Below are 23201 nucleotides of genomic sequence, written 5' to 3' on the forward strand. Positions count from 1 at the left end.
GCCATCCTCTGCTCCTAGGACTCGCCCTGCCAGTGACCACCAAGATGAGCCCAGGACTCTGAGCACCTCTGTTGACCGCCCCTGCCAGGAGATGGGCCTGGTTCCTTCCCAAAAGAGCCACGGAAGAGGATGGTCACATCATGACCAATGAATCCCCGCTTGAATGCTGCCAGGAAACCCAAGTCCACCTGTCTCGCAGCACAGACACTGTTATGGTGCCTAGCTAAGACAGTTCTAGTACACTGCACACCTCATACTCTAAATCTGTCCTCTTTTTCAATGTTACAAAACAGTATCATCAACTGCAGTTCAGGTACAGCTTTAAAATAAAATGTCCTAGCGCAAAATCAACAACCCTGTCTAACATTTACAGAGCGACTTGCAGTGAAGTGGATCTCATGGGATTTTTTAAGTCTTTCCAAGCCAATTTTATAATGCCACAGGTTTTCACAAGCATAGCTAAGGGCAGAGTTTGGGTGTCTGTATGTATGATTTCTTCTAATTGCTGCCAGCTGCAAGGGGTCAAGCTTCGAGCACAGAAGCAATTCTACATAACAATGTCGCAGAGGAAGGAAAGCATGGTCTGTGGCAGAGGGAATTCACCACAAGCACGGTCACTGGGGTTTCAAAATGAGGAAACAAGCCAAAAAATAAGATAGAAATGCTATTTCCCTAACACAGAACAGTAGGGTTGCAATAGAAATTTTACCACACTTACAGAGGGGAGTGGGGAATTTACGAGCACAATTACAAATTCTGCAAATCCTTTCAAAAGGACTTGCAGAAGTCCTTGAACAGCTGAAGCAAGATCCCAATCTCCTCAAACTAACTGCATAACAGGGCTCAGCAGGAATGAAATGCATTGTACAACTGTCACTTCTATCATTTTGAGCAGAATTTTACTTTAGTAGCCTGTCAGATGACAAGGGTAGATATGAATTCAATAGATAACATTTAAGTCCCAGAAATAGTTATTTCAGGTATTTTTATATTGCAAGTTAGGAACAATACCTCACTTCCCATTAGGACATGCACTGTGTTCAAATCAGTATGAATAACACCCATTCTTAAGGTGTTTTCATTATGATTTTGCATGTCTATCACAACCTGCGCCAGCATGCACATTATGGACATAAGTCTACTATGGTTTCCACCCACCCTTATCAAAGCAATTGATGTTTCCAAACCAAATAGCAACCTAATCACTAATGGGGACACGTCTGCACAATGCTGGTCTCAGACATGAACCTACGTACATTCCCATGGCTCCTTCTTCTGGTAAGATTCCAGCTCCATCCCCAGCAGACCTAACCATCAGCTCCGGCAGGGCTACAGAAGGACCAGCTCCAGGCACCCACACTGAAAGTCTTCTGCTGCCCTGCATCATGTAACCCTTAGCCCACACGAGGCATTAAGTTGGTGCATGGGAAGAGTCTTATGTAACTGACATCTCTAAAAGAGGGGAAAACATAAATTTCAAAAAGCAGCAGCAATGAAAAGGGAGGACAAACAGTAAGATAAAAAGAAAACAGTAAAAAGTTTAGAGATTGTAAACATTCTCATTAGTATCCAAATATTTACAAGGAAATTTACAGAAAGTTTACTTTTTATTAACTTGCCACACTGCTATGCTATAACAAAACATTTCTCCTCCACCCTTGACTGGGAAATGCAGAGGTGCCGTACTTGTTTAAGACTTTCGAAGGCTTTTCTAATCTATCACTTGAGAACACCTTGCATTCTCATTCAGAATGATCATTTTCCCCAGAGAAAGGGAAGACCTACCCCATTTCAGACCTCCTGAGCTGACTCATATCTCCTAAAACTCTTTGTTGTGCCAACATCTCTAATGGACTTTGTCCTTTAGACATCACTTTGGTTCAGAGAAAAATTAGAACAAAGTCTTAAAAGTTATGGGGAAGAAACAAAAAAAAAAAAAAAAAGAAAAGGAAACAGCTGGCAAGTTAGAGATTTTAAACCTACATTGCAAAATGACACATGGGACTCCTCTATTGCTGAGGACATTGAAATCTCACCTACCTGCCCTCCCTTAAGCCATGCCACTTACTAAGACAAAAGAATTGAGAACTTTTTCTCAGTAAGGTTTTGAAGAAGGCCTCCTAAAATCTTGAATTGCAACCTTGAAGGCCTTATGCAAACCACAGCAATTAAAACCAACTTTGACTCACACTGACAATATTAATGTTAAAAAATCAAATGGCAGTACTTAAAGAGCACAGTAAGCCCATAATCATAACTAATTTTGGCAGCAGCAGGTACTGAAAACTTGTCATCGTTCCTCTTACAGCCTGGACCAGGCAGCCATCCTATTAAAGAAACTCCTCTTATGTAGAAAAGCCCAGCTCTTGATCAGACTTCAAAGATGAGACTTCTGAAAGAAGCCCAATTGTGCTGATAGCTAAGAGCCCTTCACGCAGGTGCCCAGAGACAAAGCTCCTGTCTGAGAAGCTTCCCTGAATGGATTAGGAGCTCCATGACCTGCCCTTTGCGCCAGTGTCTGTGTCTCAGCTCCAACAAGTCTCCACGTCCTGTGCACACTCAAAGTGACTATTTTCTTTGGGCCCAGGAAAACACCTCCATCAGGGTCACCAAGAAAGTAAATGTAGGCTTAGCAAGGATATACTTTAGCATTAGCAGAATGGTTTTTTTTCTTTTCCCTCTCATCAGAAGTACAGGGCACCTGACTTTCAGCACAGCGTTTTCTTTGCTTGTTATCACAGTCGTTGAATAGTAACATTCTCCTTATCGCATCTGAGGAACACAGTGTTCCTCTCCAATCTGAAAAGTTATAGGCTATAGCACAGGAAGGAGTATTCAAAGGGTTTACAGAGATGGGCTACCCCCCTTCCCTCCATTCCGGTGTGAAAAAGATGAAAAGGATATAATTGTACATTTTTTTTAATATATATATTGAATTTGTTTTGGAAGTGAAGACACTGAGGACTCACTTTTAATTTCCTTTTTCCAGATTTATTCTTTATGTAATAAGAACTATAAAAATTCTTTTGAAGAAGTCATATATTCAAGACTAATAAAAACCAAGTGCAAAATATTTTCAGAGGCAGCTTAGGTACAATTATTAAGTTGTCAAATAAAATCATCTAGTCTAAGCTATAGTGGAGAAGGAATAAGGTTCATAGCTAATGTCTCAGAACAAAAGGGAACTGTTTGCAGGAGCAATCCTTCTGTCCAAGACGCCACTACATAACTCCAAGAACAGTCAGGTACATGGGTGAAAACAGTGGACCGGAGTAAATCAGTGCTAATAGGAAGTCTACCTCTCATCAACCTCCAACTTTCAGTACCACAAACTTTCCACCTCTGCTCATATCAACTGACCACAACAGGCTCAGTATCTGTAATTAAAAACAAACATGTCTGCTTTTTTTCTAGATGGCAGTAGTGAAGTGCAATTCCCTGATCCTTAGAAATTAAATCTTTCTCTGTCAGCTGTGGTATTTAAGTTACTAAAAAGTTACCTTGTCAGTGCCCTTTACCTCTAACTCGCTGCTCCAAAATGAAGAAGTATAATAGAGCCAGAAAAGCCGAGACTGCAGAGCTCCATTAGCTCCTGCATACACACATCACATCTGCAAACACAAAAATATCATTTCTGCTAAAATACAGGTATTTATTAAAATCAATAGACTAATTAACCCCTTGCCTTAAATAGAAGAAAAGTAATAACATTCTTTAAAAAAAATAAATTGAGGAAACTGTGGATGCATAGGAAATTAAGAAGGCTACTTGGAGTAGACAAGCGAATGGAAGAACACACACAGTCACAGAATCAGTCCCTAGTTCCCCATTGCTTTGCATTAATGAAGCACTACTCTGCAAGCCTTGACAGTATGACATTTTCGTCTCCCTTTGCAGAAGCCCAAAGTGATTACTCGGGATTCAAAGTGGCAGTCCACATCTTCTAGACTCAGAATTTAAAACTAGCAGGTTTAGCCCACCTGAGTAAAATTGTTTCACTAAAACAACCAAGACAGAGTAACTCCAGCCAACTCCTTTTGGGAAGCCCACAGAAGGCCAGAGCTTACCTGCTCTGCAACTCCACAGCAAGAGGAAAACAAAGGACCTGTGAAACCTGCAGTGTCCTCATTCTCCTCGTGTTTTGATAATGATTTCCCAGCTAACTCAAACATCCATAAACTTTTTAAAGCAATTTACTTATCATCAAAGCATTGCTTGCCAAGTCATGCATGCCACGATGAAAAACATACTGAGACAGTACATAAAGCTGAGACTGCATGGAGAGAGTTTCTCTCAAGGAAGCCTATTTTCTTCTTTGGAGAAGGGGTAGAATTGGTAGAAGTACGTGGTGTGGTGATACAGCCACCCAGAAAGTCCAAATTGTAATGACGTTTTTACAGAAACTAATCCTGAAATTAATGCAAAATACACATTATTGGATCTGACCAGTAGTCTTGACTTCATATTAATGAAAGATCCCCAGCACAACAGCTTTTTGTATGTTAAAAATAAATACACATTTGTGAGCCAAAATCAGTGGCAAAGGTGTAATAGCATATATCCCCATGGTAAGCTTGTGAGAAAGAACTGTTCTCACACAACAAAAACTGAATGCAAAGGGTACATCAATTATTGCAGCACAAACCAGATCAAAAGAACAGCACACAGCTGATACGCTCCTAGTTGTTCATGCAGCATGACAATGAGAAGGGCTGAGATGATATTAGACAATACAACAGCACACATTCAATTTTTAACAGATTCATGCAAGTATTTAGTTTTTTTTTTTTTTGCTCACGACCAAGGGAAATTGCAATGCTACTGGGACAGCACAGTTGACTGTTTTTGTTCAACATGTTAAAAAAAATCCGCTATAATTACGGAATTTCTTGGCTTCTGTCCATTTTGTTCCACACTGCTGCCTCACACTTGTTTAAAGAACTGAGAAAATTTGTTGAAAATGTAGCAGATAGTGGGAAAAAAAACGTTAAGCTTGACTGGTTCAAATTAGGCAGTATTTGTACAGATGGAGCACCTGCCGTGACTGGCAAGAAGAACAGTCTTGTCGCCTTGCAAGAAAAGTTTTTGGATCAAAAGTTATTGAAATACCATTTGTATCCATCAAGAATTTTTTCTGAGCCAAAGATTTAGGTTTCTTACATGTCTAAATCCTGTCATCTCCTACTCTAGCAAAATAAGAATTTATGCATGAGAGCTGCCAATAAGCTTACCATGTAATTGATGAAAACGATGAGCAGAATACATACACAATGTCTTCTGTTAAAGGGCAAAAACTGTGACAGATTCTGGAAACAGAAAAGGACCAATAGATTTTCTTTACAGAAATTATTAACCCTTATATGACAACAGTCAGCTTAAAACCAAGAATGGAATCTGAAATCTGGTCTGTCGGGACATGACATCTCAGCTCTGCAGCCTCAATATGTTCTTACAGGGAAAGGATTGCCCATTTCCGGCATGCTGACATCCATGTACTGCTTTTAAACTGAAGCTGAGATACTCTTATTCTATTTGAACTGGTGTGCTTTAGGTATTTGCAGTGTGTGAGAAGTGACAATTGAAGGTCTGAGAAATACTGTGATCTGATGTTTTGGGAGTTGTTTCACTCTAAGCTTGAAGATTCTAGAAAAAAAATAATTTCCCAATCGTGTCCCATTTTATAACGTGATGTAGACCATTTTCTTTGAAACAGTTTGGAGTATCTCAGCTTTAAAAAAGAGGAGATATCCTTGCAGCAGCAGAGTGAGGATCAATACCCTTATCTACAGAACAGGACCAGACACACCCAGAGAACAATAAAAGCCGAAAACGAGTACTTGAAAGCAGTTCTGCAGTGATATATGCCTTCCCTTTTAGTGCTTGTGCAGATTGGGACCAACAAGTATTCAGAACAGTAATACTCTATTCCAAACTTTGTTAAAAATAGACTGTTCAGAAGTCTCATCTCAATGACTTGGTGTCAACAAAGCAGAAAACAAGGGCAAAAAGGACATTTTGAAACACTACCAGACTATTTGAAGGTTGCAGTGGTGGTTGTACTCTGTAAACTTCATCTCAGCAGAAAAGAACTACGGATTATTCTCTCTTTTGACACTAATAATGCTAAATTATGTTTAATAATACAGAGGAACCAAGTTAAATTTTAAAGACAGTATTTTTGCAGTACATCTAGGAAGAGGAAAAATCAAAATCCTAGCCAGACTTCCTATAAAGACTGACTCCTAGATTTACTGATTCCCAGTCTGGAGAACAGCCTCCTGCTTTTGAGTATTTTCCCTCTTCTGGAACTCCTACAATGCACTTATTGATTCAAGATTTTTGTTCTTGGCAAATACCATTTTTGCCTAGATGGAGGGAAGTGTAGCAGAACATCACCATTTCAAAACAAAAACTTCAGTCCAAAAAAAGCACTAGGGAATCTGTTTTTAGAAGTGTATGATAAAGGGGGGTTTTGGTGTGGTTTTTTTTTAAGAACGTGTTGAAAACAATACAAAAATATTGCTACGTGAGGAATTAAAAATTAAAAAAAATAAATACAAGTCTAAATAGATTGCACCAGTTTTCATTACCAAAGATAAAATATAAATGTGTAAAAAAAGTCAAGAATCAAAACGCTAATAGCTTAAACTTATTTTGGTTTTAATGCTCATAAGCTGAATTTTCATCAATAAGATATAGAACCATCATTGCTTGCTTAACCACATATGACCTAGCAAGCAACTTCATGTAATTTTTTTGTTGTAGTTTCTCTTTTAAGAGGAAGAAGTATTTGCCTCTGTTTTTAAAGGAGGAGGAGTACTTGCATGAACTGAACACCTAGGGCTTTTGTTTTAATTATGTCTTTACAATAGCGAACTGCATAGATTAATTTGAATGTTCAAAGGCTTCATCCTTTTGCTGCAAATTATTCACATGCACATAATAAAGTATACTTTGTAACTATTACAAAAATATTTTGCATGAAGCAAATTCTGCTAAAGCAATACACATCCGTAATCTAGATGAGGGAAACAACCCTCACATGTGTTTCACATGTCCCACGGACTCCCAGTTCCAAAACATTAAATATGCAGTCATTCAAGCACTCTTAATGAAATGCTGAATACTCACTATTTTTACATACAAAATATCATTAGTTAATACAGTTGCAAAAGTATGTAACACAGTTATGGTAAATTGCAAAAAAAAATACTGTGTTTAAAATCAATCCTATTATTTGTTGGAGGAAGAAGTAACTTTCGCTGCAACTTTGACAGAAGTAAAAACGATAATGTCATTAAAACTGGCATCCACAAAGTATATCTCTTAAGACAGCGTACCACTAAGGCATGTCATCTTTAAAAACACACACCGTATCAACTGATGTTCTATATCCAAAGGATGAAACAGGAACATGAAGTAGACCTCCCAGGAGAACACTCTCTGTCAGACTTTCACAATTTGAGTAAAATTCAGACCGTTATGTAAGCACTGCAACATACAGATTTATACAGATAATATTTTCCAAATGTAAATTCCATGAAATTTTAAATCCACCTCCGACCTCTCTGATCCCTTCCTGTCCTGTATTATACTTTCTTCATGCATTGTTTCTCTTTCCCAACTTTATTCCTATCCTGTGTGTCTCTCCTTTTACTCTTACTTTATAACCAGACTTCTCATTTATTGTTCCTTAAATAATTAAATAGTCTCCATTTGCTTTCCTGCCAGACTAGCATCCCATTTATGTACAATCACTCATTTCTATCACCTTTCACTTTCTCCTGTTATCATATCTTTATAGTACTATTTGGCAAACAGAGATGAACTTTTTTCTTCATTTCAAAGGGTCAGTTAACAGCTTTGTGGAACTGTTATTAATGCAGGACAAAATTAATTCAAAACACACACTAGCTCATTGAACTGACCCTGAAAGTGGAGGTAAACCTTAATCAAGTACATCAAGGTCTGTAGTGCTCATTTTCACCTCTGTTTAAGTAAAAATTCCAATAATCCAGTTCAATGTATCTCTGAAAAGGCCTTTTACAAGCTCCGTTTACTCCAGTCATTTTTATCTCCCTTCTGTCTGTGGAGCTGAAAAACAAAAAGGCAAGTTTAATCCCTCAGCAAAGCTTCTAGTCCTACTGAAATCAACTAAAATATCTTTTCCCACGGCAAGGCCATGGCGCAGCAGTGAGCCAAGCTAGGGGGCTATGGTGCAATCCCACCAACCCCTTCATCCTTCAGGAAGCCAAACTACCTAGTTCAGCCACTACCCTTCTCCTTGCCGTCTTTTATTTTACTCCTATTTTGAGGGCATCTGGCCTTCATCTCTTCCCATTTTTCCTCTCTCTCTCTTTCACATTCCTATATAAGTTCCTACCTTCCAGAGAGAGAGAGAGACCCCATCTTAATTCAGCTACCATTCCCTTTTCCTTGCTGATGGAAAACAGAACTCAGGTCCTGTGCTGGCCCTTATGGTAAAAGGCTTTTCCCATGTCCAATGTTGAAGTCAGTGCAAGTCGGAAAGAAGTTAATTTTTTTTAAAAAATTGCTCGCTGAAGTTACTCAATAGAACATTTAAATATCCAGAGGGAGGAGAATAAAAGTTACTTTCTTGTTCAGTAGCAGTAAGCATCGTGTTTATTCTTCAAAGTTCAAACTAAGTCTCCAGGTTAAACAAACCAGCGCCGGCTACAAATGCTGCCTAATCTATAAAGGTAAGCAATGCAAGTCATCAGTGGCAAGTACGGACACAGACTCCCATCACCCACGGAAATCTTCATGAAGCAGAAACATGCACCTTTAACTGCTGTGAAATAATGAGATCCTCCTCCATAGTAGATTTGGCAATTGTTTATCTAAACCATGAGCTCAGATGAAGCAGCAAGTAAATCTGACACATCATACAGCTTTTTTTCTGGAATGCACCAATATGTCCATTGTACATCCAAACTAATAAACTGCACCAGAAGGACAGAAGCACAAAAACTACTGTATGAAAAAAGGCTCAATTAAAGCTTTTTAGAAGCAAAGATATAAATTCACTAGAAGAGAACAATTCTAAATTTGATGCTACTTCACCCACGGCGTATCAGATTTAAGAGTAGAAGGCACACCTTGTTCATACGTATGTTTGCAGACTGTAATTAATTTAAAAATACTTTTTGAATGTACGGAGAAATTCCTATATCCTTATTGCTTGTAGTTTCTGTAGACATATTGACATTTGATTCACACCAGCACTAAAGTGCTCCATCAAAACTGTACTTTCTGGAGGTTATGTGTAGTAAATAAAACAATATTTAAAAAGGCATGGCCAAACAAGCCCAAGTAAATGATATGCATTCCATGAACTCAAAGCTCAAAACAGCATCATTTTAAAATAAGTGTCCGTTTAGCATTATTATAAATTCCTAAATTTCACAGCTCCATAGGAGTTTTATCTACATTTACTAACAAGTTTTACTGGATGAAGCAAAGTTAGAAAAATTAATTTGATAGCCACAGAACGCTAATTTAGCCTGCATTCTCAAGTGAGCATTGATCCAAAGACCGTGAATGCAGATGACAAGGGCAGCAGTTAATAGAAATCCTGTAAGTCATCACAAATACAACATTCAACTCTGTGAAAAAGTCTCTTCCTTAGTCCATCTTCTGATTAACTGAAATGATAACAAGTATTTCTACACATATTCCTGCTTGCTTACATTATTAATTTCTTTGAAAAGTCCAAAATCTTCCTGCAAGTTAGCTATGCATCCCTCGTGTCACTCATGTAAATATTCCTAGGGATGGTGACAAGAAATATCCTTAAAAGCAAGATTCAAAAGCGCCTTAATAGTTCAGTGAACATCTAAAGGTGATTTTATAATCAAGCAATACGTTTTCTCTGGGTTAAGACATCCAAGTTAGCACTTCTGAGTATGGCTGAATTTTATAAATTTCAGTTATACTGCCTGGGGATTATTTCTCCAGCTGACACATCATGTGTTTGCTCTGAAGTTACTTTAGCGCAGTTTCAGTGTAAGCAGGAAGAGATTCCTATCTGTCAAAAGGTTTAAAATATGGACCCCGGAAAGCACATAGAAGAGACAAATCACAGATATATCCTTAAATTAAGTCTTGATATTCTGCTTCTCTGTGGCAAAGCTCTTATGGACTTTTCTAGCACAGGACTGTATCCAGAGCATGAACTTATATGCCTATTACATTATACTTGTTTTTCAATTAATCTCTCATTTGAGGCAAAACACTTCAATTCTTGATAGTGGCAGATACATATCTCCATCTCATTAGCTCAGGTCTGATCTCGAAGACGCTGGACAGCTTCAACTCACCTTAAGGCAATGGAAAACTACAATCCCCAGAAAAGCTCATCTTAGTTGGACTGAAGTTGGCACAAGTTTTACAGCAGACCTCAGGGAAAGCAAGTTCACGGCTCAGTGACCCAACCAGCAACAGTTGAAAAAATAAAAGAGATATGGACTTAAGCCAAGTTCTTCTCCTACCAAAGTCAAAGATCTCTCATTAGTGTCAACAGGTGCATCCCCACACAGTGCTAAGTGTTGGAACTACCTGACAATGGGCCCAATCCTACTATCTTGAGTCATCAGAATATTACCTGTAGGAGTAATCCCATGGAAACCCATGGCAACTTGCACAAGTAAGAGCTGCAGAATCAGCTAAGCAACCACAGTTATAATTAATTCCAAGCAGTTGTACTATTTTGAAACTAAACTAGAAAATTAGACTCTGAACATAGCAAAGGTTTTACAAATTAGTTCATTCTACAGCTTAAATACTTTCTTTCCCTCTAAATCAAACTAGAAGCCCATTGTGTCCCTATCCTTCTTAATTAAATTACTAAGAATAATATCAACGTGTAAGCCATACGAACACTGTGGTGCTCTATATCAAAGCCTTCAAGCTACTGTTTTCAGTAGGACACAACACACACCTTGCAATTTAAATGCACTAAGTATTAGTTTACTACAAGAAGAAACTGTTGCCAGTTATTTTTCAACATTCAGAAAAGGCTATGGTAGTCAGAGTTTTCGGCTCTAAAAGTACCGATTTTCCTTTCTATGTCAAATCTGTAATGTTTGCTCCTTGTTATTTTTTTAAATAATTACGATCGTCTCAAAAGCATCAGCTTATTTTGTCATTTTCATACACACGTAAGCACCTCTGTATGAAAACGACAAAATAAGCTAATGCTTTTGAGACCATCGTAATTATTTAAAGAAATAACAAGGAGATTAGTAAGTACCTCTGGGTACTTCTTTGAAAAAGAACGCACTACGCATTGTTTGCTTGGTTTTCATTCTGACTCTAAGTAGTTAGTTTATTGAAGCTTTTCAAGTTACCTAGCTGGTTTTATTCCATAATCACACCATTTCTGCTGTCTAGGGACACGCAGAAAGCCTGGGGGATAAGGAGCAGCCTCAATCACTTTGCAATTTTCTAACAGGTCTAAAATCTTCTCATTTCTGAATTCAGGAGACAAGAAAGAAAGGAAAATTCCCGCTGGCGCATCCAAGACATTCTCCAATTTTTCTGGAGAGGGGAAATTCTGGATGTGTGTATCGCCAGGAAGGCGTGAGCAGAGCCTGCGGTTCCCCGAGCTCGGGAACCCCCGGAGCGCCCCGTACCCCTCTCCCCGCAAGCGATCATCACCTCTCCGTGCGGGCTCTGCGGCGGCGGCCGTGCCCTGCCCGGGGTGCGGGGGCTCCCGCCGCCTCGGGGGGCTGCACCTGCCCCCGGGGAGCCCCGCTGCCCCCGCTGCGGCCCCGCCCGGTGCTCAGCAGGGCAGGGAGGGCGGTGCAGCTCACCTGGGGGCAGCGGGCGCAGCAGCTGCCATTTGTTGATCGCGTTCAAAGGGAGCTGCCCCTCTCCTTCCCCATCACAGCCACCGCCGCCCGCTCCGTAGCAACTGGTCCTGGTAAATCTCAAAGTGGAAAAATCCCACGGCAACGCAGACGACGCCTTCCCCCCGCGCCCGCTCCGCGCCCCGGCGCCTCCTGCGTGCCGAGCAGCGCGACCTCCGGCACAGCCGCTTCGCAGGCGCGCACGCGAGGGGGAGCGGTATTTTCCTCCCCCTTTTCTGATGCTGCCGGATCGTGGGGATCTCAAATCCCTCGTTTGCTCCCAGGCGGAGCGGATGGCAGCCCCCTCTCCGCACCCTCCGCTCCCGCATTCCCTCCCGCACCCCCGGGGCGCCGGGAAGGGACTATTCCCGGTGGCCCTCGCCGACGGCAGGGGACGGCTGTAGCCCCTCCTCGGCGGCGGCAGCGCTGCTCGCCTCCCTCCTTCCCCGTCGAGTTTCCTCCCAGCGCGGCCGCGGAGCCGCACAACTCACATCGCTGGGAAACTTCGCAGCGTGCTGCTCCGCTCGGGTTGGGTTGGGCTCAGCTCAGCTCGGCTCGGCTCAGCGCAACAGGCAGCGCAGCCTCACCTGGCGCGGAGCCGCCGCGCCATGGGAGCGCCGGGCGGAGCCTGCGCAGCCCCCGCTGCCTCTGCCGGGCCGGGCGGCTCTGCCCGCAGCCGCTCCCTCCTGCCCCTGCGCTGCGGCTGCGGGGAGGGAGGAGAGAGCCGAGCGCCGGAGGGGGAGAAGGGAGGAGACTCCCCTCTCGCTGGCTCGGCGCGGAGCTGCCCCGCTGGGAGAGGGGGTGACGACCGTCCCTGCCCGGCGCTGAGAGACTCTCGCCCTGCGGCTCCGGGGGGCAGAGCCGGGGCCACCCCGCTGCGCTCTGTCCCGCGGGAACAGGGATGCTGTTCGTGGTTTTGCCAATCTGAATGAAAAGCTGTTGTTGCTAGTGGATAACACTTGCTGTGGCAACCTTGTCACTGCGCGGTTTTTGCTACAATAGGTGTGCAACCCACCTAACCAACCTTTTGAACTGGTGTTGCGTAGAGCCAGTTATTTAGACCCTGCTTTTCCGGGGCGATGTTCTTTTAACTCTGTTCTTTAAACTCTGTTCTTTTAATTCTGTGAAATGTGCTATGTTGCAGCAATTGCACAGAGTGCCAAAATACCGGCTGGAGGGAGCATCACCGGTTGGTTGCTCGTCTCCCTCAAACGTGCATTCTCTGTTGTGCGCTTTTCTACTCCGGCTCTGCGAGCAAATTTTGTATTTACCTCGTGCAGCGAAGGATTCTGCTGCCTCTCTCCAGTTGAGAGCACCTCGGTAGAAGGGTTTTAGAAAGATTCATCTTTGCTTGGTAGCTGGTATGCTTTGGGGTGAAAGCCACCTAAGACGCTACATGGAACAGAAAATTAATTGGCTTAGATTTCCTTAGGGCTTTTTTTCTGCCTGTAGCTACACAGAACTGTGTTATCTCCATATCGGCTGTTGTGCTGTGTCAGAAGGACAACTGCTCTGGACACAGAAAGGTGGTCAGAAGTAAGGAAGGAAAAACATGCAATTAATGCTAAGTGTATTACTCATTACTCAGTTCTGGGAGTCTCTAACCAAGAAAATACTTCTCTCCCTCAGGAATCTGTCTGAATCATATTAGTAAGGTAGTGTAGGACCGGGCCTTTGTTTTATATCAAAATATGCTGGTTTCCTCCTAAGAATATTTGTGAATTGGCTCATGAACACTTTCATGTATGTCTATCATTTTACATTATTAGTAGTATAAAAGGAAAGAAACTTGATAAAAGTCAATTCCGTCAGTTCCTTACACGCTTCTCACACTGACTGACAACCCAGCTTTGAAGACATAATCGGTGGAAAAATAAAAACTTAGTACCTGAGCATGAGTTCCTGTTTACAATGTGTTGGATTGTGTCACAAAGTCAGTGACCAGATGAAGCCATGACTGGATGCCAGCCCTCTATTATTTGCAATGGCAGATGATTTTCGGGCTTTGTGAGTTTTATTTGTTTAACTGAAACCAGCTCAGATTCATTTTAAGGCACCATAAAAATATTAATCATTGCTGAGAACTCAAAATCTAATATGCAGGACCCATATCTTCAAATCCAGCTTGTGTTTGTATTTACACTGTTCAGTATATAGGCATCTGGCAATTGAGTAGAGTGCCCAGGATGGATGCACTTGATTGCTCGTGCCCGCAGAACTAATATTCATTGCTTGTACCCACTATACTGTTATTCATATGACAAGCATGCAGATTTCCTTGGAGGAACTTACTGCTGTTAAATATTTTTTTAATTAAAAAGATTAGCAGATCTGCTTTTCATTTGGCTCAACAGTTAAAAAAAAAAAAATTTGATTGCATAAAAGTCGATGTCTTCCATGCGGTAATTTCCCTTTAAAATAAAACCTTTTGCTGTACTTTGCGGAATGAACCATTTCCATAGTTAACTATCATAACAATGTAAGGGAAGACTGATTTTTAGCTTACATAACTTACTGCATTAGCCGCGATGTTATTCATCCTATGGATTTAAGTGTGATCTCTTGTGCTAAGGAAAAAAGAACCTCACAAGAGGCAGAAATACTTTTTTTTGTTGTTAAAATTGGAGCTTATAACAAGTTTTTTGACCAGCTGCGCATGAGTAGCTGGTTTGCAGGTTTGCATTCAATGACTCACTCCTGAGAGCAGCTCAGCATCTATAACTTCAGTTGAAATTAATGAGTGTTTAGTATATCTTTGAAAAGGTATAGAAAGTATTTTTTTTTCTGAGGAAAATTACTGTGAAGAGATGCACAGCTACTTGCTGTTAAAAATGTCACAGATTTTTAAGAACTGAAATACAGCTGGTGTCATACCCTACCTCAGTTTGCTATGTGTGCAGTAGAAAGAATATATTATTATTATAAGTGGAAGAAACTTCTTTGCTCCGTGAAGAAACCCACTTGTAGATTTGCTCATTAGCTTATTGGCATTGCATGTCCATTTTACATGATAAGTAGAAGTGAAAGGATTAGTCTTCTGTTAGGAAGGAGTATAAGTTTAAAGGATAAGGAGAAGGTCATTTGGCTGCCCTCAGATAAGAAAAGAACTGCTTAATACTTGCTGACTTTTACACATAGTTATGAAAATTAGGGAGCGTAAAGTAATAGGTGATAGTAGATGGTCCTTAAGTTTACCTCATAAAATAATTTTGGTAAGTGTTTATAAATATTTAATGGCCCAGTACTACCAACCTTCACACAAATTAGTTCTTCTAATGCAAAAAAATCCTACATAATTCATCTAGTACCATCTATTCCTTTCAACTTCCCAGATATTAATAACTGTACAAAAATGAGCAAAGAATACCACTTTGTCCAGTGCTGAGATAAATTGAGTGACCCTCTCCTTTTCCATTAACTAATATTCCTTTCACTAGGGGAATAATTCTTTTTATAGCAAACAAAGGCATGAAATTCATATTCTAGATACAGGTAAATTTAAGAACAGTCTTATCTCTAACAGCATATGCTTAGCAATCTAGAGGGAATATTTCTTCTGTTCATAGACCAGAGTGATTTTTTTTGTTGATGGCAGGGCAAAGACATGTCAGCAGCACATTCTTGGGATTACTCCATGTGCAAAGGGAGGGCACGTGCAGGGCCACAAGAGCGGCAAAACCCATGAAATTCTGTATCCTGGAAATATTAAAAGCAACACGAACTGCAGTGTACACATTATAGCTATATCTGTAGACGGGATACTTGCTTCTGCTGTCTCTAGGCTTGATGATGCCAACAGTCTTCATGTTCCTTGTAGCCCATAGATACTGACACTGTGTGCGTAGGTGATGTGGGTTTTGCCCCAAGAAGATAAATAATGGAGAAAAGCCATATTTGCAGAGGGCCAGGGCAAATCCTTTGTGTCTCTTAATTTCACTGTAGCCCTGTGCTGGCAATGTGCAGACTGTCTTGATTTCAAAGCACTGCTACTATCACAAGGGTTTGAGGACTGGGCCTGAAACAGTCTCTTCAAGAAGTACCAATAGCTTCTGTTTCCCTATATTTGGAAGGTTCTGTCATTTTGAAAGATCTCACTGGTTTTGCACATAGTCCCTTTTCTACATAGCTAAGAGTTGCACTGTGTTATAGAAGAGAATTTTAAATAGCAGCAAGTCCTTAGACTGTCAATAATTCATTAGCCCTGAAAGAGAAACAGCAGTTATAAATAAGCTCAAGTAGTTCTGCTCATACACCACCCAGCTCTGATTTTGAGAAATATGTAAGGAAGGAAGTATATGTTCTTGTTATGTGCTGTCCATTACTTCAAACTGATGTTTTGGCCTGCTCACAAAATAGCATCCATTTCTAGAATACTTAAATATCACGAAAAGAACTGGAGAATAAATATATTTAATGCTAGTGAACACAGGTTAGAGGAAGTAAAGTCTTGTCAGACACACTTGTGGAATTTTTGGTTATTTAGAAGATTTCTATGAAACATTAGAGGTCTGCATAAGAAAAGTGGCTGCATTGATAGGACATAATTAGATTTCTGCAAGGCAGTTGACTTAATACCACATGACATTTTGATTTTGAGTCTTGCATTACGTTGAATTAACAGGTCACCCATTACAAGGATTAAGAAGGGTCTCACTGACAAATTTCAAAATCTAGTCTTTCAACAAGGAGGTGTCATTCAATGTGGGGAGATTTCCCAGCAGATTCAGAAGCGAGCTTCACCAGATACTATTTGTTTTCAGCAGTACGGGCCATGAGATAAAGTCTTTGCTTTAAAGGCTTACATATACACAATATATTTTAGCACAGTAAATAAAGAAGATGTATTACTTCTGCAGTGATTTGATTTGGCTAAATGATCACTGTCCAGTAAGCTGCACACAAAATTCATTTTACTACATTCAAATGCAAATTAATACCCCTGGGAACCAAAAGCTTGTAGGAATGGACACTGTTTCCGAGAGCAGAGACTCGGGAAATGATGAAAAGCGGTTACCCTAGATAATCACCCCTAACATGACATCTCAGTGCAATGCTGTGGAAAGGATGCAGCACAGTCTTTGAGTGTTTCCAAAATATACCTGCTCTTTAAAAAAGATCAGAAAATATCGGAGAAAATCCAAATCTTTTGCAAGTCAAGCACAAGTCCTGTCATAGGGTGCTTAAAGATCTGGACATATTCCACTTGTTCAAGAGAAGGTTCAGAGGATACAGGGAAAAGATAGCAGATAGCAGTGAGCTTTTTCACTCTTGCTGACAAAAGCACAACTAAATCCAGTGACTGGAAGTTTAAGGTTAGATGTAATCAACCTTGAAATCAAGTGCAATTTCCTAGCAGTAAAGGCAATTAAATTCTGTAAGAAGTTACAAAGGGAGGTGCTCTCACCGTTGCTTGATCTTGTCCTACAAACTGGCTGCATTTCTTAAATATGGGCTTTACTTCAGCTTCTGGGAGAACTTCTAATGGACAGAGCAGCCTCAAACAGGGAACGAAGGAGGGTCACGTCAGGCTAGATCCCCTGGTGATCCTTCTAGCCCTACATCCATTAGAATGATGCATCTGTGCAACTTCTTCCATTATGTCTGAGAGAAGATGGCTTGAATTAGATCCTGCCCACTCAGACATTTGCAGGTTGGCATTAAGGTAATGAGTATAATCAAATCCACCACTTGAGAGCTCCAGTTGGCTGCCTACAGCAGCAAGGAAGAACCCCTTCTCCACTTCTCCCAGAGGATATTCAGCCTCATATATTCTGCAGATGAAGTTTTTGCCTTCCCTTAAAGCATGGATTATTTAGTTTGCTATAGCCAGGAAGAGAGTAAACTAATGCAGAAAATTAAGTTAGACATCCGATGCTTTGGTCTGGTCTGACTTAAGCCAAGTCCAGGAGCAGTAGAGATTTTTCTTGCTCAGATTGGTAAGGATGATGGATTTTTTTGAGACTGTTTCTGTGATTGTCTGGTCATGTCATACGTAATCAGTCCTCAAGTATTGCAGGAATCGCAGGTACTGCTTTAGACACATAACAGTTCAATTTCTCAAGGACTAAATTCCTATGGGCTAAAGGAAAGATTTGTCTCAACCCTGAGGTACAACATTTAATAGCCACTGATACACAGGACATCAGACTAGATAATCTGATGATCTCTCTTGGTCTTGCATTGTGAGGGAATGTAAGGATTGTACGTAACAATAATAGCCCATACTTTTCCAGGGCTCCCAGGAATGTAGGTGGTTGCACCATGAGTCACAAGCACCAGACAATCTCCGTACCACTGGTCAGGGAGAGACAAACCCATGGAGAATTCAAAACCAAAGCAACTCCTGCCAAAATTAAAGAAGATTGCCATTTGCCATTTGCTTGCTGGTCTTTGCCTTGCACATGTGCGAAGAACTTCCCAGAGTACCCACCTTCAGTAGGAGAGGCCTGGCCTCACAGCTTCCACCATCCATAGTCCCTCCCTGCCTACAGTGATAGGACAGCTGGGTCATGGAGAAGCCCTGTTCAAAGCAAGTTTCCAAAGACCTCAAGCCCTAAGCTATGAGATATTTCCTCTTCATGACAGGTGAGGGTGCTCAGCATCCCTGCATGACAACTGAGATATTTAATGCCTCTCAGGCAATGCATTCATAAAGGCACCCTGGTGTGGCTGCAAGGTGCAAGTGGCTATATCAGGAACATCATTACTGAATAAACTTAAATTAGCTGTTCCTCTGTGTAGACTAACGTAACTAATGATAACTTGTTTTCAGCCTCTTACCTAGAGACTCGTAGAAAGAAATGAAAGAAAACTTGCTGGAACTGGTGAAACAAGACTGAGAACACAAATACATCTATTGTACCAATATAGATGCACATCTCCATGACTTATTACCTCTGAATAACATACTTATAAAATGAGAGTGTTGTATTAATCATTAATTCACTAATAAGTGTAATGAATAGTGTGGTACTGCAAATTATCCATAAACAAAATTAATAAACCACAGTATTAGGGATGCCCTACATGTTTGCACCTGACAGCCTACAAGGGCACTGTAGGTATAGCTTTGTATAATGCTTATCATCACAAAACTGTGGATACTTTTTGTTGCTGGCGTGTTGGAAGATAGGACACTTTGTAGCCTCAGCTCATCAAGATATGCTTCTCAGTTTAGTTTTATCGTAGGTTTCTCTTAAACTTCAGTTTTATTTAAGAAATGGGCTTGTCTCATTGAGTGCATGTGTAGACTGCAAATGAGGTTTTCCAAACAAATCCTCTATTGCATAATTCTTGCTGTCATATTTAATATCTAGGTGGCAAAAAAAGTTTGCAAAAAGCATCATTGTTTATGATGGGACATATAAGAAGCAACCAGAACTATCGCAGAAGCAGTTTGCAGGTTGCCTGGGCAGAAAAGAAGAAACTCTAATGGATTTATATGCTCCTGAAACAGAAGAAAAAGTGATTTAAAAAAAAAAGTAAACCAGCAACAACTAACAGTAACATAAAAGGTATTCATTCCAGACATCTAAGACTTAGATATCTGAGATATTCTTAAGAGGGTATTCAAGATATATCTTACTTTCTTGTACAATATCATGAGTGCTTACAAAAATTTGATTGTTCTGGAAGAACAGGAAGAACCCAGGATCTGTTATCTTCAGTCTTTCAAAATAACCAACTAGATTAGGTTTTATGTTGATTTTGGTTTTAAATTATGTCTGTTATTGCTAGGTACAAAACTGCCAGCCAAACTCATTGGGATTTGTGCATATGTACTGAATGTACATATTTAGTCATATGCTTATATGATATTTTATAATATTACAAAGAGAAATATGATGTGCCCCAGACAATCTGCCAACCTAAGATCACGATCCTTCAGGCATTTATACGTCTGCTCAATATTACACACCAAGAGTACTGCCACAGACTTCAACTGAACTTTTAAAGGATTTAAAGTTAACTGTGTTCCTAAGTCTTTTGCTGACTGACACTTTTAAGAAAAACTATAGACAAACCAGTAGAACAAAATACAGCAGTTAAATGATCCCTCATGCTTAGGCACTTAGTTTCCACTGAGATGAAATAGGAAGGTATATACAATTCGTTTTCAAAGTAAATCTTGCTCACAAGATGGAAACTGCTATATAAAGGCTGTTATTACTATGAGATTGCTTCTTTTTTTTTTTTTCTCCTGCAGTGTGTTAAAAAACTTACTTTCTTCTTCCAAGAAGTTGCCTTGCAAGACAATTATGTTATGGTGTAATAACAGTTATGTTATGTTATATGTTATGTTATATGTTATGGACAAATATGTTATGGTGTAATAATAAGTATTGCAGGGGAAATCATGTGTTCTGTAGTTATATACATATATATATATATACACACACACCTCCTATGTGTGAAGATTTTCTCCTCTTCACCTATATCAGATACCATGTGTCCCTGTTCAGTGCTGGTCATCAGGGAAGACCAAGATTGAAAGCCTAAGAAGATATGCATTGCCCCCACCTCATAAACTAAGCTTTTAAGAGAAACTGGTAGAGATCTAACATACTCTGGGATTCTCATATCTGTTCTTCAACATTTTGCTTTTTCAGAATTCCACAAAAGACAGGCCAATGTGAATCCCCCGTTGAAGTAAATTTTGCTGGTGTGATGATGGAGAAGCACCATGAAAGAACCAGAGGTCCTGGGAAAATCAGATGCATGGACACTGTCTCTCTGTTTTTAGGAAGGAGGACAAGTATGACTTTCTTCAAAGAAGCCCACTGAGGGCATTTTGTTCTAAAGCACCAATCTTATACAAAATGCCAAAGCTGAAGTTACTGACTCTTGATAGATACATAGCGATCCATAAGAACAACTGTAAAATAAAAGGAAAGAAGAGGATCAAGTAAGCAGAAACATTTGAAGCATAGTTACCTCCTTTTTTCCAGTTGTCAATAAAGTCCGACTTTTTTTCTCTTTTTTGAACTGTTGAGTGCACAAATTCTAACTAGAGTTCCTGTTAACTTGTGTGCTGAAAGGCACTAAAGTCTGTCATCCAGGTAGCGTTTGACCTGAATAAACATTAAACCCTACATAAAACCAGTGGTCTGCCAGGAACTCTTTCAGGCTCAGTGGAATATCCCAAACTCTTAGTTGAAGCTGACCACTAATTGGACCAGAGTAATTTTTCCAAATGCCCAATAGGCCAAAGGAAATTTGTTGTGGGTGCAGGGCTTTTATGGCTGAAGGGAATGAGCCTGGTCACAGGGTTTGTTGCTGGAAGGACCCAATGGTCTAAGTTGTCTCCCTCTGTGAAAAAACGCTGGATGGAGCTTAGATCCTCTTTATTTTTCTATTATATTATAAGAGACCCAATTAACCTGTGGCATATTCATTTAAATTAATTTGAATTGTAAATAAGTAAACAGGATTAGACCAAGGATTTAGCCTGACTCTTGTCAGCTTGGAAGAAACAATGAGACAAGGTCCCCAAATAACACTGCTGCCAGCTAACGACTTGGTTCACTAAGAGAACAGTCTTGTGATGGCAGTCATATTAAAAGTGCCCAAAATCATTAGAATTAATTTTAAAATGGTCTCTGGGAAGCAGCTGAGCAGGGTCTTAGAAAAAGAGAATGAGAGAGAGGAAAGTAAGGACATTAAAATGAGCTGATTAATAAAATATAAGACAAAGCTGTGCAGCTGGGGTTTTACTCTAGCATTTAAAAATAGCAATACATATTATGCCTCTGGACTTATATCACTTTAAATCTTTTAGGAACATGTTATAATTACTCAAAGAGGGACCATTTTGTAAGGCTCCCTAGAGTTATGCATGATAATTAAAAAGCGGTTCATTGTAAATCCTTGTGTCTAGTTCAACAGTATTATCTGCTTACAGACAGCCCTCAGAGGGCAAAGTCACAGCCTTGATCTGGCAAAATTATTGTCCAGTGATAATGCACTATATTTGTGCTTACAGTAATGCAGCAAGGACAGATCTTGAATGTGGAAGTTACAATGTCAGAAGAAAAGCATAACTATCTCGTTGTTTATACTAATGAAACATTTCTGAAATAGCATTATTTGTCAAAATCAAGGACAGATCAATTTTGAAAGTCAAGAACAAGTAAGGGAAGACTCAGCTGTACTTCAATTTTCTATTTTAGGACAAATATTCTCTAGATAATACAGAAGCGTTAAGAAAAGTGTAAAAATGAATCTGAGGGAGATCAGTAGTTGAAAACATTTGGTTGGTAAGATCCCTGTATACATTTGAGTTCAGAAGGTCATGATCTTAGAAATAATATGATTCAGTAAAAAACACGGTGGAAAGGAATCCTTTGATTCCATCTGGAATTGTACACTGAATTAAAAAAAAAATAGAAAATAAAAAAAAGAACATACTGATTTTGAAGTTCTTATTAGTCATCACTGAGGCAAGGCATGTATCTGTATCTGACCTGCAAAGAAGCAGATTTTTAAATCAATGTACCACTGTTCCCTGTTGTGCATGAAACACTTTGCTGTATTTTGGAATAACACCAATCCTGAGGCATAGGGCTGGAAGAGGCCTGTGCAATTTTCTGCCATTTAAGCCTTCAAGTTGCAACTGATGTGTGATCTTGATCTTTTCTTCACCCTAAAGTCAAGGAGTGGTTTTCATTCTATTTCTTTTTTCCTGTCCCTTATGTTCACATGCAAGAAGGCATGGGGCAGCACTTCCTAAATGTGCTGAGGAATATCTTTGCGGGGAGGCTGTGTGTACAAATATTATGCATGCTTTCAGGGTGAGTAAAAATGTGGCCTCTGTTACCACTGAACGGTAATGAAACAGCATGTTCGTTTTTATGAGAAATGCATAGGTACCTCTATGCCTCTTACAGTTTAGTTTGAATTGTTGCTTTCATTATGAACCTATTAGTTCAGGGTTATAACAGACCCAAGCACCTCTACTTCAGGCTACTATTTGGCACACAATGCCGCCAGTACAAGAGTAATGGTTTATTTGGACAGTTTAATAAAATTCAATATTTCAACTACTGCCAGGCTCGAAGACAAGCAAAAATGAATGTAGATATTTTCAGATTTTACAGACTGTATTCAGATTGTACAAATCATCTTTGCTTTTAAAAACTAACTAAAACACAGAAAGATGTGAGTGCTAATTTGAGGTAATAGCCTTGCCAAATCAGTCGAAAAATGTATTACAATATTGGCCGACATACTAATGGGTAAAAATAATATTCAGAGATAACACAGCAAACATTTGAAATTCTATGGAATTTAGTTTTGAATATCTGTTTATGATTGAACTACAGCAATGCGATT

At 39.9% G+C, this 23201-nt stretch overlaps 1 protein-coding gene across 4 annotated transcripts in view; it reads right to left on the reverse strand.

Moving 5' to 3' along the window:
• LRRC3B (leucine rich repeat containing 3B) overlaps positions 1-12573 on the reverse strand; it is a 46437-nt gene extending 33864 nt beyond the window's left edge. For 2 of the 4 annotated variants that reach the window (XM_054060811.1, XM_054060813.1), the window contains exon 1: positions 12362-12573. The gene's annotated coding sequence lies outside the window, so the exon portion shown is untranslated. Of the gene's footprint in view, positions 1-1256; positions 1348-11834; positions 12164-12361 lie in introns of those variants that run through there. The other 2 variants (XM_054060812.1, XM_054060814.1) reach the window with 2 other exon arrangements.
• Positions 12574-23201: the final 10628 nt, after the last annotated feature.

Source organism: Cuculus canorus, chromosome 2 (assembly GCF_017976375.1).
Source record: "Cuculus canorus isolate bCucCan1 chromosome 2, bCucCan1.pri, whole genome shotgun sequence".
NCBI classification, from domain to species: domain Eukaryota; kingdom Metazoa; phylum Chordata; class Aves; order Cuculiformes; family Cuculidae; genus Cuculus; species Cuculus canorus.